The sequence below is a fragment of the Bos grunniens genome, chromosome 2, assembly GCF_055505025.1.
Source record: "Bos grunniens cultivar Pamir isolate PY7600 chromosome 2, Bosgru_T2T1.0, whole genome shotgun sequence".
In the NCBI taxonomy this organism is placed as follows: Eukaryota; Metazoa; Chordata; class Mammalia; order Artiodactyla; family Bovidae; genus Bos; species Bos grunniens.
The window spans coordinates 52,067,454-52,078,758 of record NC_141166.1 but is presented as its reverse complement, the minus strand read 5'-3'; positions in this window follow the sequence as shown (position 1 = coordinate 52,078,758).

Sequence of the window (11,305 nt, the reverse complement as noted above, 5' to 3'; positions counted from 1 at the left end):
AACCCACTCCAGTGTTCTTTCCTGGAGAATCCCAGGGACAGGGGAGCCTGGTGGGCTGTTGTCTGGGTCGCACAGAGTCGGACATGACTGAAGTGACTTAGCAGCAGCAGCAGCATCCTATCCAGGATACATACCATTATGTCTCATTAAGCTCCTCTTTGTGTGACTATTTCTGTTTCTCAGGGTTTTCTTGGTTTTGATAACCTTGATAGTTTTAAGAAATACAGGCCATGTATTTTTTATAATGTCCCTATATTGGTTGAACTGCAGTTATAGGTTTGGGGAAGACCACAGAGGAAAAGTGTTATTTTTATCATATCATATCAAGGGAATATACAATCTACATGATTTACGACCACTGATATATTGGCTTGATCACCTGGCTGAGGTAGTGTTGGTCAGGTGGTTTCACTTTAAAGTTTCTCTTCTCTCCCTTCCCTATTCTGCACTGTGCTCTGTGGAAGGGAGTTATTATGAGCAACCAACATTTAAAGGTGGAGTATCTACATAAATTACTTGGAATTCTCCTACATGGATGAGTTCTCTCTTCTTCATTTATTAATTATTCAAGTATTTATTATCAATATGGACTTATGGATATTTATATGTGGTATTTTAATTCAATACTACTTTTTTTGCTCAAATTGTTCCAGCTGTTTTGGTTGGCTCCTATATCCCTTTGACATACTCCTATTGCAGGTCTTTTTTTCTTTTTTTTTTTTTTTTTTAGTATTTCCTTACTTTCCAGCACTACAAGATGCACCAGGCTCATCTTGTATGTTTCCCAGAGTCAGTAAGTGCTAACTTTAAAAATATGATTTTAAATATATATGATTTATACCTTAACTAAGGACTTTAACTCAGGACAGGTCAAAGTCAGCTAGGAATCATTAGTTTACTAGTGTGTACGTGTACAACCATCACCACACCCGAACTGTGCGGCTGGTCAGAAAAGATCTGTGCATATACTCCCACCACAAAACTACTGGCATTCTTGCTTGGTTCCAAGATTCAGACAGCCTATTATCTTCATTCCTCCTTAAACATCATTTTGAGTGTTATAACAGACAGTTTAATTGCAGATGAGAGAAAACAAACCCAAACATTTTAGCTCCAAATCATCAGTAGTATTGTATGAGGAAGAGATTCTGATGATATAGACATTGCTTTTCAAACCGACGAGTGCATACCCCAAGTTACCCAACGTCTGGCCAAGGAACAGACAAAATTAAAGTGGTAATGTACTGTGTCATCACATTTCTTTTATATCTGGGGCAGTGGGCAAGCAGTTGTTATTAAAGCTAATGGGAAAAATTCATATTTTCAACTTAAAACCAAGTCTGATGATATATAAAAGTTTTACTTGAAAGTAAATGAAACATACATATGATTTTGTGTTGGTAGAGCTGACTTCAAGCTATGTTTCCATATGTGGAGCATCCTCTATCACTACTGGTGATTTGATGCAACATTTAAGAAGTATTGATATGGTTTCCTGATTGAAACTGGAATAATAGTAAATCTTCCCTAATTGGTGAATAGTTCTGTAGCAAACTTAAAATGGTTTGTTCTGTTGTTTTGTTCTGTGAGAGGTAGGGAGACCATGTGTTGGTAGTGTCATGATGAGGTTCAAGAGTTTGGGTTTGAGTTCCATTTTCCAATGCCAACTAAAAACCAGATAGACATGAATTATTATTATGTCCAAGAATGTAGTGTTGCAAGAGGTAGTATTTTATAACAATATTATAAATTATCAAAGAAATATATATTTTACAGAGATTTATGGTTTGGAAATTGCTGGCTTTTCCTTTTTGTTCATTACTGACATCAGCTAAACATCTTTTGACATGACTTATAATAACTGGGCAAATAAAATATGTGAAATTCATTTCTATCAATATGTATCTTTATTAGATACATGTATCTTTATTAGATATTCTCATTTCAACTTCATTTCAGTTCAGTCGCTCAGTCGTGCCTGATTCCTTGTGATCCTATGAATCACAGCACACCAGGCCTCCCTGTCCATCACCAACTCCCAGAGTTCACTCAAACTCATGTCCATCGAGTCGGTGATGCCATCCAGCCATCTCATCCTCTGTCATCCCCTTCTCCTCCTGCCCTCAATCTCTCCCAGCATCAGGGTCTTTTCCAATGAGTCAACTCTTCGCATGAGGTGGCCAAAGTACTGGAGTTTCAGCTTCAACATCAGTCCTTCCAATGAACACTCAGAACTGATCTCCTCCAGGATGGACTGGTTGGGTCTCCCTGCAGTCCAAGGGACTCTCCAGAGTCTTCTCCAACACCACAGTTCAAAAGCATCAATTCTTCGGCATAAGCTTTCTTCACAGTCCAAATCTCACATCCATACATGACTACTGGAAAAGCGACAGACTTGACTAGACAGACCTTTGTTGGCAAAGTAATATCTCTGCTTTTCAATATGCTATTTAGGTTGGTCATAACTTTCCTTCCAAGGAGTAAGCGTCTTTTAATTTCATGGCTGCAGTCAACATCTGCAGTGATTTTGGAGCCCAGAAAAATAAAGTCTGACACTGTTTCCACTGTTTCCCCATCTATTTCCCATGAGGTGATGGGACCAGATGCCATGATCTTAGTTTTCTGAATGTTGAGCTTTAAGCCAACTTTTTCACTCTCCTCTTTCACTTTCATCAAGAGGCTTTTTAGTTCCTCTTCACTTTCTGCCATAAGGGTGGTGTCATCTGCATATCTGAGGTTATTGATATTTCTCCCGACAATCTTGATTCCAGCTTGTGCTTCATCCAGCCCAGTGTTTCTCATGATGTAATCTGCATAGAAGTTAAATAAGCGGGGTGACAATATAAAGCCTTGACATACTCCTTTTCCTATTTGGAACCAGTCTGTTGTTCCATGTCCAGTTCTAACTGTTTCTTCCTGACCTGAATATAGGTTTCTCAAGAGGCAGGTCAGGTGGTCTGGTATTCCCATCTCGTTCAGAATTTTCCACAGTTTATTGTGATCCACACAGTCAAAGGCTTTGGCATAGTCAATAAAGCAGAAATAGATGTTTTTCTGGAACTCTCTTGCTTTTTCCATGATCCAGCGGATGTTGGCAATTTGATCTCTGGTTCCTCTGCCTTTTCTAAAACCAGCTTGAACATCTGGAAGTTCACGGTTCACGTACTGCTGAAGTCTGGCTTGGAGAATTTTGAGCATTACTTTACTAACGTGTGAGATGAGTGCAATTGCGTAGTAGTTTGAGCATTCTTTGGCATTGCCTTTCTTTGGGATTGGAATGAAAACTGACCTTTTCCAGTCCTGTGGCCACTGCTGAGTTTTCCAAATTTGCTGGCATATTGAGTGCAGCACTTTCACAGCATCATCTTTCAGGATTTGAAATAGCTCAACCGGAATTCCATCACCTCCACCAGCTTTGTTCGTAGTGATGCTTCCTAAGGCCCACTTGACTTCACATTCCAGGATGTCTGGCTCTAGGTCAGTGATCACACCATGGTGATCATCTTGGTCATGAAGATCTTTTTTGTACAGTTCTTTTGTGTTTTCTTGCCACCTCTTCTTAATATCTTCTGCTTCTGTTAGGTCCATACCATTTTTGTCCTTTATCGAGCCCATCTTTGCATGAAATGTTCCCTTGGTATCTCTAATTTCCTTGAAGAGATCTCTAGTCTTTCCCATTCTGTTGTTTTCTTCTATTTCTTTGCATTGATCACTGAGGAAGGCTTTCTTATCTCTTCTTGCTATTCTTTGGAACTCTGCATTCAGATGCTTAAATCTTTCCTTTCCTCCTTTGCTTTTTGCTTCTCTTCTTTTCACAGCTATTTGTAAGGCCTCCTCAGACAGCCAGTTTGCTTTTTTGCATTTATTTTCCATTTCAACTTACTGTTACTCCAAAGTTTATTTTGGTTGACAAATGCTATATGAGTCGACCTAATATCTGTTTAGAAGAAAGTATCTACTTAAAGGGAAAAAATGTCATTAACTGGTAACATTTTTTGATCAATAAATAGAGGAAAGTATGAAAAAAACTTTTTTCCATTCCTTGATAAAGGGGTTAAATGCTTTCTTGGTAAAGGATGAAACTTTTTAAAAAAATCAAGAAAGACTTCCTGTAGGTGATTACAATGAATGTGGGAATTGTGCATTGTTAAAAGAAAGGTCCGTCTAGTCAAGGCTATGGTTTTTCCACTGGTCATGTGTGGATGTGAGAGTTGGACTGTGAAGAAAGCTGAGAACCAAAGAATTGATGCTTTTGAACTGTGGTGTTGGAGAAGATTCTTGAGAGTCCCTTGGACTGCAAGGAGATCCAACCAGTCCATCTTAAAGGAGACCAGTCCTGGGTGTTCGTTGGAAGGACTGATACTGAAGCTGAAACTCCAATACTTTGGCTACCTCATGCAAAGAGTTGACTCGTTGGAAAAGACCCTGATGCTGGGAGAGATTGGGGGCAGGAGGAGAAGGGGACGACAGAGGATGAGATGGCTGGATGGCATCATTGACTCGATGGACATGAGTTTGAGTGAACTCTGGGAGTTGGTGATGGACAGGGAGGCCTGGCGTGCTGTGATTCATGGGGTCGCAAAGAGTTGTACATGACTGAGTGACTGAAGTGAACTGAAAACATTCACCAAGTGAGTTTCAAGTTTTCTTAAAAGAATATAATGAAGGTAGATAAATGTATCATAATGAAAGCACAGTGAGGTCAAAGGTTATAGAGAGAACATTATGACACAATAACCATTTAAGTCAGTGTCATAGGTCAATCTCTTGCTCTTCTCTTTCAATGACAATATCAAACTTCAGTTAGTTATAGAAGATGAGTCTTTGCTTTAATTGCTCTTATGTGATATAGAAAATTCATTTCTAGCTTAAAATACATAAGTTTAATGGCACATCTATTTCATGAAAAATTGACATAGATTCTCAACTTACATGAATGAACACAAATTGGTTTTCAAAAAGAAACTGGTAAGCATGCATCATTTTCAAGTATATCATTTAGTGACTATCTACCCTTCCAGCATATATTCGCCTTTCCCCATATTTCCTATTAATTGCCATGTCTCAGTAGTATTTATTTGGTCATTTCACTTATATTACCAGCCAGTCATAAAACAACATTACAGAGTAAATCAAGTGTTCCAAACTGGAAGACCTGCAAGGTAAATTCAACCTACAGACTTATTTGCTTTGAGCCACCCAGTATTAAGGGGCTGCCCTGATGGCTCAGTTGGTGTAGAATCTGCCTGTAATGCAAGAGACCCAGGTTCGATCCCTGGGTTGGGAAGATCCCCTGGAGAAGGGAATGGCTACCCACTCCAGTGTTCTTGCCTGGAGAATTCCATGAACAAAAGCCTGGTGGGCTACAGTCCCTGGGGTCACAAAGAGTCGGACAGGACTGAGCGACTAACGCTTTCACTTTCACCCAGTATTAAAGAGACCTAGAAATACTACAATTTTAGAAATCTAAAGTTTTAGATTTCTGTGTTTCTCCTGATAAATAAACACTGACCTAAATCTTTCAACACTGACCTTAATTTCATGTGAGTAGAATCTGCTGGAGCAAAGTATTACAATGCCTCCTTTAGGCAAACCCACCATTTTCTATTGCTTACACCCAGCCAGTTGCACTCAATAAATAGACCCAGCCAGATGCTTGTTTTAATATTGTTTTACTTGTCTGGCCCCGGTAGGCTTGTGAATATGTGACCCCTCAATTAGACTGACGTGGGTGGTAGTGGTGGTGGTAGTGTGCATACATGGTTATGAAATAAGCATTCAACCAAGATGGTTTAGCAAATAGTCTCAACTCATGTGAGTTAAGAGATTATGATTTGTGTTAATTCATTCCTTTAACATTAATTTATGCACTACCAAATAGTAAAATAATCTTTTAGGGATAAACGAAGATTCCTAATTATAAATATCATGAAAAGAGAACTTCCTGTATCCACAAAGCTGCATACTAATCCCATGAGACCTTTATCCCTACTTTGCTCTCTTTCCTCTTGAGTTTTTTTCCTCCCCAAATGTATCACAGAAAAATCATAATCTATTTTTTTAAAGAAGATTTATTTTGGATTAAGTGATTTCATGATGCAACATGGTTTTAAACAAAAATAGAGATCAGTATGAAAATAAAACAAATTGTACACATAAAATATCTTTCCCTCAAAGCATTTCAGAATCATAAAAAAATACAACACAAAAGTCAGGGGTTCAGGTAAGGATAAGAATACAGACTTTCCAGAAAACAAACAAGTCTACATTTCAGAGTCCCAGGCTCCATTTAAGATCACCCATGATTCATTTCTAGGATGTCAACAGTCTGCATTATTTGCTTGGAGAAAAAAAGATGAAATTTAAATATAAGGTGAAATGAGAGCTGTATAATCTCAATGTCAATAGCAAATACTTCCCATTATTGTTCTCTATTAAAAGTAACATTGAATAAATATGAGGCTTAAATAAACTCAACAAAAATAGAAACATAGCTACTAATTGTGACATGATGTAATAGACACAATGGGTGGAATTTGTGAAAAGAAATTTGAAGGCTTAAAAAAATACACCACCTGTGCTCCACTGAAATCTTGGACATAAATGTGGCTTTTTCTCTTTTTACAGAGCCTAAATATTAAAAAGTAGTCATTATTATAAAATTAGATTAATACTTTCAGTAAGAGGCAAGAGAGATGCATGTGTCTTTATTCATTTACTTTGGAATGCCTGCATCCCTATTATAAAAACATGTGATATTATGCACTTTCCAACATATTAACAGGCTCAAATTTTACTTATGATACCATATAAAGAAAAATAGGTTGTAATACCATCTTTTAGTGCATTAAGGTCCTAAAAGAACATTCAGTTTTGTGTGTTTCCTGGTTAGTCCTTCCAAGGTATTTCTTGAACATTATCCATCCTTTCTTATAGAAGGTGATAGTAACCAGAAATAGTATACTGATTCCTTAGCTGCATCAGTAATATTTGATTCAGCCTGAATCATACACCATACCTATCAACACTGCTCAGGGTTATAATATCTTAAAAGAAAATTGGATAGAAAGATATCACCTGCCCAAGGCCACTCCACATAAAAATTTCATGTATAAGTTTACTTTTCCTATGTTTCCCAGAAACCATACAACGAGGGCCTTCCAATTCTGCTGAACTGTTTGATCGTGAAAGCCAAATAAACTACCTTATAGATTAAATCTAAGCAATGTATTTCAGACTTGATTAATTTCTTGAAAAATTGGAAATACAGATTAGGTCTCTATTTGCAATTCAGTAACCCAATTCTTAGGCTTTTTGCTTATACATGACCAGGGAACACATAAGTTACCATTAGAAACCATGAAAAATGTTTTGGAAGTGACTGTAATGTCAAAGAATGTCTGCTAAAAAACAAATTAAGCAAAAGAAATGTGTCAAGCAACGTGTGCTCTCTTTTTTCCTAAAGTTCAATTATAGGAACAACAATTAAGTTAAAAGTAATCCACAACACAATTTAATGCTAAATCATTGGATCTCCTAATTAAGCTATGGTTAGCTTTAATACTTTTGGACTAAATTCTGTTTTGCAATACAGAAAAATGTTATCACCTTACTGAAGATAAGGGAATCCACCAGGTTGATTACCTAGCGGTGCTCTCATTGGGCAACACATAATTCTTTTTCTCTAAGTCAGAAACCAAAGTATATGTTTCTACCCACAGCCAGCAAGCCATAAGGTGATCCTTTCACCCTTAACTTTCTCCCTGCAACAGTGCTGTTGACTGTTCAGATATGGGTAGGGCACGCATGTTCAGCATATCCTTGGTGCCAGCTCCTTGGAATGCAGTTACCACTCCTGAATCCTGACTGTTGGTCCATCATTAGCATCACATTCTTGGCAGTGGTGGGGGAGAAAGCAGGGGTGGGCGGGGGGTTGGGGTCACCACTACTGGTTCCATCTTTTCTGATTTTTTTGTTTCTATCATCCTTCTAGTGGGCAGCAAGTGGTTGGCCATAAGCCACGGTTTAGAAAGCTTGATGTCTCTGACATCCCTTATGCTTCCATGTGAGACAGGCAAATCTAGCCAGAAAACACAATCGAATTAGAAAGGCAATATCGGCTTCGCAAAATTAGAACCTAAGTGAAAGTGACATTCTCATTAATTTAAACTCAATTTTATCGAAGTAAGGTGTCTGTGTCTAAGATTTAGAGTATTTTCACTCATCAATTAAATGAGAAAGCAGGTAAGAACACAAAAGGGCCTGAAAGTCGGATTCAGGTTGAGGGTGAGGCCACGGTCTTTATTTGCATTTGTACTATGCAGTGTGATAAGTAGTTTGTAATGATGGTGTAGCATCATTTCATCTTCAATGGGAGTTTCCTAAACTGGGTTGGATTGGACAGACTCTTCATTATCAGATGCTTGCCTTAGTTAGAAGTGATCAAGTCATAATTTGTGCAGAAAGAGGAAAAAAAGTTGTATCAGTGTGAGGAAGACAAAGAGGAGAAGAATCTGCAGTGGTCCCTTCACCCGTATCGCTGGAACTCAGCTATCAGGGTTTTCTAGATCCATCCTTGTTTAAAATTCAAAAGTAAAATCAGGCTTCTGATTAAAGTGCTGTTTCATTATTTTGCTTCCAAATAATATTTGAGAAAACTAAACTTACTATAATATAGAAATCCACCAAAAGCCATCAAATTTTGCATTTTGTTTTTAATTTCTCATAATATGTAGTAAAATGGAAACATTAAGGATATTGGGAGTTTTTTCTATGAATATGCTAATTTTTTCAAAGATTTTTCAGAAGGTGTCATGTTTTTAAGAGTGTTTGAAAAAATGAGAGTTTGGGTAGACAAGCAGCTTGCAAATTTCAGTGAAACTGGAATAGGCTGGTATACATATTAGTGTCCACATTTCTCAAGATGAAACCTGGAACTGTAGCTGTGAAGTACTGAAACTGATCTCACAAGCCACCTGTGAAAATCAGCCTCGATGCAGACAGGACTTGATACCTTCCACTCCACGGAGTATGTGAAGATCAAGACAAACTAAGCACCCGAAAGCACTGAGAAACTCTAAAGCACTGTTTAAACATATTCCACCATTACTGTTAATCATTTGAATGAAGTTTTTTAAACTTGATTGTTATACAAGAGAAAAAAATTTTCCTTCATTTATTACAGATCTTTTTCTTAATTACAAAGTAACAGATGCTAGAAAAGTGCAACCACACTTCTTTGGCCAAGATCCATTCATTTTTTTTTTTGCACAAGGAAAACATTTTGACCCCAGAGGTGGATGGGCTCAGGAATTGGGATTTTTAACACTGCAAAGCAAAGGTATTAGGTTGGTGCAGATGTAACTTTGGTTTTGCATTTCTGAACTTTGCCATTTGATGCTGGAATACACTCTTAAATGTGGTTACGTTATACATCATTTTAATGTGCATTTCTTGCTTTATGTTTTTTTGCTAAGGAATTATTACTTGCTGTTTATTTTATATGTATTTTAGGCTATGGAAATTATGTTACACAAAAGGTAAATTCAAGCAATTTTCTTATTTGAGTTCAAAATGGGTGGTAAAGCAGTGGAGACAACTCGCAACATCAACAATGCATTTAGCCCAGGAACTGTTAATGAACATACAGTGCAGTGGTCGTTCAAGAAGTTCTGCAAAGGAGACAAGAGCCTTGAAGAAAAGGAATGCAGTGGCTGGCCATTGGAAGTTGACAACCAATGGAGAGAATCATTGAAGCTGATCCTCTTACAACTACATGAGAAGTTGCCCAAGTCAAAAATTCTATGATCGTCTGGCATTTGAAGCAAACTGGAAAGATGAAAAAGCTCAGTAAGTGGGTGCCTCATGACATGACCACCAATCAAAAAAACCCATCATTTTCAAGTGTTATCTTCTCTTATTCTATGCAATAATGAATCATTTTTTGACCAGATTGTGACATGCTACAAAAAGTGGATTTTATACAACCAGCAATGACCAGCTCAGTGGGTGGACCAAGAAGGAGTTTCAAAGCACTTACTAAAGCCAAACTTGCACCAAATAAAGGGCCATGGTCACTGTTTGGTGGTCTGATGCTGGTCTGATCCACTACAACTTTCTGAATCCTGGTGAAACCATTACATTCAAGAAGTATGATCAGCAAATGGATCAGATGTACCAAAAACTGCAATGCCTGCAGCCAGCATTGGTCAACAGAAAAGGCCCAATTCTTCTCCATAACACCCAACAGCAGGTCATACAACCAACACTTCAAAAGTTGAACAAATTGGGCTACGAGGTTTTGTCTCATCTGCTGCATTCATCTGATATCTCACCAACTGACCACCACTTCTTTAAGCATCTCAACAATTTTTTTTTGCAGGGAAAATGCTTTCCAAGAGTTCATCAAATCTTGAAGCATGGATTTTTATGCTACAGGAATAAACAAACTTATTTCTCATTGGCAAAAGTGTGTTGACTGTGATGGTTCCTATTTTGATTAATAAAGATGTGTCTGAGCCTAGTTATAATGACTTAAAATTCAGGGTCCGAAACCATAGTTACTTTTGCACCAACCTAATAACACCATAGTGCAGATGAAAAGAAACAGGGAAACTATTGAACTTCATTGTGTCATTTTGGGATAACTTGAAGATCCTTGGGTTGGTCCATCATGGTTCAGTTCCCCACCTTCACACTTTAAACCCTGTGTGTAAATGCACTCCAGGCTTCCATGTGCATGCATGTGAGCACGCTTAGCTGTATCTCTTTTGTGACCTCATGGACTGTAGCATGCCAGGCTCCTCTGTCCATGGGATAACCCAGGAAAGAATACTGGAGTGGGTTACATTTCCTTCTCCACTCCATTTCCTTCTTCCACACTTGACCAGTATCATCATACTATTATATGCCATTAGGTATCAACAGAAAGAGCATTTATATGATTTTTTTTAGCCACAGTATCTCCCACATATGAAGTCGTCACTGGAACTCCCAGATGGAGCAAGCTGTTCTCTTGATTGTAGAACATATTAAATTTTACTTAAAATATTTTCTGAACCTTGGTATGTATTCCACTAGACTGTAAGCTTCTTGAGGACAGATTTTGAATCTTGTAGCTCAACCATCAACCATAGCAGCTGGCACAGAGTGAATGCCAATGCCTCTTCTCTCACCTAAGAGATGTCTGCATATATTTGATGTATCATGACTGTCTTTTATAAAAGGGTATACTATATGTATCATTTATGAGCATTTTAAAGAAAACAAGACCAGACAGCCAAATTATCTAGGTTCATAGTCCAGA